This window comes from Lolium perenne, chromosome 2 (assembly GCF_019359855.2).
Source record: "Lolium perenne isolate Kyuss_39 chromosome 2, Kyuss_2.0, whole genome shotgun sequence".
NCBI lineage: Eukaryota > Viridiplantae > Streptophyta > Magnoliopsida > Poales > Poaceae > Lolium > Lolium perenne.
This window is the reverse complement of record NC_067245.2, coordinates 328,020,342-328,024,220: the sequence shown is the minus strand read 5'-3', so window position 1 is coordinate 328,024,220 and position 3,879 is coordinate 328,020,342. Positions and strand designations below refer to the sequence as shown.

The window sequence follows — 3,879 nt, the reverse complement described above, 5'->3', positions numbered from 1 at the left end:
CTGTCCAAGATGTCATCAAACTATCTGGTTCATTTCCAGACAAAGACTTACATGGAGAATGGCGATCTAATTAGTAATTACTAGAAAAGTTTGCAACATGGTGAATGAGAGCCTTCATGTAAATGTTTCTGAATCAAAATTTTGGTATGACGAGAGTTCTTATTGGCTGTAGTGAGAATAGATAGATAGTCAAAAAGGGGGTCCTAAGTTTTATCCAGTGTGCTTGTACTTGTAGTATCGTGCATTGGTGCATAACAAATTAAAATGCCTGCTTATCTGCAGAGTGTAGAGGAGAAGATCACCAGAAAGGTGACCCTCCTAAACATGGGATACCATGTTTCGGGGCACTTCCATTTTTTTACATTCTTTTGCACCCACAAAAAAATACTTGGACTACCATTCAATTAATTGTTTCCTCTAGATAGTTCATTTCTGGCTGATTAATTATATAGTACCATGGATGTTAATGTTCTAGAGAGAGAGCGAAAATGTTCATCTAAAGTTTCCATTAAGGGACTTAAGTGCAGATCTGATGTGAAAGGGAGTAAAGTTCCAATCTGGTCCTCTTGCCCGCTCTTCAACACCGACGTACTCATCCCAGCCAGGAACCAGGGACTGCGACCTGCAGGAGGCGCGTGCGCTCCTCGAGTACAACCCTCGGCTGGCCCAGTACTCCACATTTGGCGGCTGCAATTTGCCTCTGCACTACGCCGCCGCACAGGGTCACCATGAGGTAATGCCATGTGTCTGCTAAACCAGCTGGAATTTTGATATTTGTCGTGATTGGACAAAGGAGCGGCACTAACATTTGTCCTGCTGCTGGTGCCATGTTTTAGATTGTTTCTATGTTATTCGAATTTGGTGTAGAGATCAATCTCATAACTAAAGGGGCAGGTAAACTCAAATTTAGGTGCATTTGCTTATTTTCAGTTCCACATTCAGAGATGAAGTGTTCTATCTAAGTATGCAACGTTTCTGATTATGTGTAGACTGCTTTGATGCAAGCATGCCAATATGGCCACTGGGAGGTTGTTCAAACGCTGATGCTCTTCAATGCAAATGCGAGTATATTGCTTGTTGTTCACTCTGTTTCTTTTTACTGCCTGGATATGTAGTCCTGAGGCGGCGGCTAAATGTCTTTTCAGATACACAGGTCAGATTATCCGAATGGAAGGGACTGCTATCCATTTTGCTGCACTGCACGGTCATGCCCGGTGCCTTCGCCTTGTGCGTGCAGATTATGTGCCAAGCATACCGAACTTCTTAAACCAGACGAATCACAGATCATCTGAAGAAGTTTCAGATGTGGCTTCGCCTTGTGCGTGCAGATTATGTGCCAAGCATACCAAACTTCTTAAACCAGACGAATTACACAGATCATCTCAAGAAGTTTCAGATGCTGATTTCGACGATGAGTATGTCAGGGTCCCTTGCTTGTTTCTCCTTTTTTTTTTCATTATGCCAATATTGTAGTGATATACTTATGTTAGCAGTGGTTTGGTCAAGATGGTGAACTAGAAACGGAATTTCATAAAAAGCCTCTGTAATTTTTTTGCTATTTAAGCATGGGACTAATCGGATGCTCCTGGAAATCCTTGTTATATGTGCCACTTTTGTTTTGCCAAATGTTACAGATCATGCACTATGTTTTGCCCCTTTTGTTTTTGATGAATTGTTGGTAGAAAAATGTAAAACCCGGAAATACAACTATGCTTCCAAATTTGGCTTTATACTTCCTATCACACCTCCATGTAAATGGTACAAAAATACTCTTGAACTAAATAGCACTTGCTATGCAGGTATGGTTATTTTTATAGACCTTTATGTTTTCTATGATTGGTAATGGATAATTAATGAAATTATAATGGGAGAAATAATGAAATTAGAATGCCCAGATAAAGTCACGTGCAGATCAAGTTTATAACTAGATGCTCCTATGTCATAGGCAAGCAAGTACATGCATTTTACACATCTCTTGATTACCAGAAGTAACCTTTTAAAAGGCATCATGATGCAGGCCAAGTTTACAAATTAACAAGGGATTCTCAAACAGCCGTGAAAATTTCATGGAGCATGCATGGAGCCAATAATAAATTAGAACAACTTGGGGATAATATGAATTTCTACCCTCCTTTTAGGTAATAGAACACGGCATTTGATTTGGTTTTATTTCTGTATTTGTAGATACTGCTACATTTTCCTCCTATTTTAGTTCGGTACATTTCTGATGAGACCACTCATTTAGACAAACTTCTGGTTCCTTTGTTCGGTCGTGATGGCTCGACATGCTCCTATGATTTTGATTCCTGAATACTTGATGTGTTTCTTCGCCCACTTATCGACTAGCGAACGAAGTAGCAAAGGTCCTCACTACTACCATGCGGTTCAATTGTATCTTCATCTTTGGTTTGGTGGAAACATGAAAGCAAGGGTTGGTAACTAATTCTCAAATTTAGGGAAGATCATGGCTGTATATAAAATCATTGTACTACTCCCTTTGTCTCGAACAGGATGTCATAGATTTTTCTAAATTCGGATGTATTTACACACTAAATATTTGTCTAAATTCATTATGTATACAAAATTATACTCTTAAGATACTATTAGATGGCAGCCTATATGTACCAGACTTTCAGAGATATTTATTTGATTATGTTGTTATATTATTTATTGTTCCCTCTCATTGTACTTTTTTTCTAGGCTTCGCTCTCTCGAAAGCATCAAGTTACATGTCCATTTCTTTAGATCTACATGTCCCTTTTTTCATTGGAGTTCTTGGTGCCTACAGTAGTTTAGATGACCGACATTGAGGTGCAAGTATTGTCGATCTTGGATAACGGGTGTTTTGCTTCTGCTCTAATGCGGTCAGCCTTCTATGCATTATATAACTTCTTGATATCCTCCGGTTCAGAAATAAACAAGAGCTGATTGGTCAAGATCAATTGCAGGACCAGGATGATGCTCAAGCAGCTACATTCAGATATCTGCATGTGACAGCTACATATGTTCGATGCTCAGGCTACCTACAAGAGTTGATCAGTGGTTAGTTTCATGTTATCCTATGGTCAGTGGTTCCTTTTGTGCATAAGTTACCTGCAAGAGCTGACACACTTCAAGAAAACACTACCTAGATAATAGTGCAGCTATACTACATAAATTTTTCATCGTAGTTGGCTCCATGTTATGCTATGGTCATTAGTTCTCTTGTGTATTTTGTGCTTTTCGTATAATTGTAATGTAATCAGTATGTGCTGAGGACTACCTATTGCCTCTTCGTTTGTTGTGTTGCTTTTCAGTATGATACCAATCAATCTGAAAGGAAAATTCAGAATATCACAGTTTTTTTCGCTGCAAGTTTATTTCTTTGTTCTTTTCGGTGTACAGTCTTTGATAAACATTCAGATGTAACAATTCAGTTATAAAGATTTGCTTCTGAAAGTGAATTGCAACATGAAATTGTTAACATGCTACCAAATTAGCAGTCGAGTTGTGTAGGTTCAGTTTCAGTTTTCGATCTCTTCACCCTTTCAGCATAAGAGAAATTTACTTTAAGAATGAACAACTTTATAGTCGATGCGCAAGAAATGGTAACATAATACCAGGCAATTGATGGATCTGCTTCTATGTCTTCTCTCTTCCATCTAGGAATTATCCTCATATAGGCTCCACCCGCCATTGTTTGCAGCACTCTTCTCCATTATTCTCTTGCTGCTCAGCACCCCTCTGAGTCCCCAAATCCCTCACGCCTCACTCCTACCTCTATTCTTGACCACAGCTCCCCTCCGGCGCCTTCTCCCACTACGAGCAGACGCAGGTCCCTTTCGAAGACGGCTCCGAGCCCAGCTCCACTCCAAGGACATGGCAAGGTTCATCCCAAAT

General features: G+C 39.7%; 1 long non-coding RNA gene across 4 annotated transcripts; it reads left to right on the top strand.

The window, feature by feature from the left end:
- The first annotated feature begins 518 nt into the window (after positions 1-518).
- On the top strand, positions 519-2,207 carry LOC127337211 (uncharacterized). 4 transcript variants are annotated; one of them, XR_011752885.1, is made up of 4 exons: positions 519-733; positions 837-894; positions 990-1,415; positions 2,018-2,207. It is a non-coding gene; the product is annotated as an uncharacterized lncRNA (long non-coding RNA). The 4 variants fall into 4 exon arrangements; XR_011752884.1 differs by having other exon boundaries at positions 2,004-2,207; XR_011752886.1 differs by lacking the exon at positions 2,018-2,207 and having other exon boundaries at positions 990-1,061; positions 1,146-1,479.
- Positions 2,208-3,879: the final 1,672 nt, after the last annotated feature.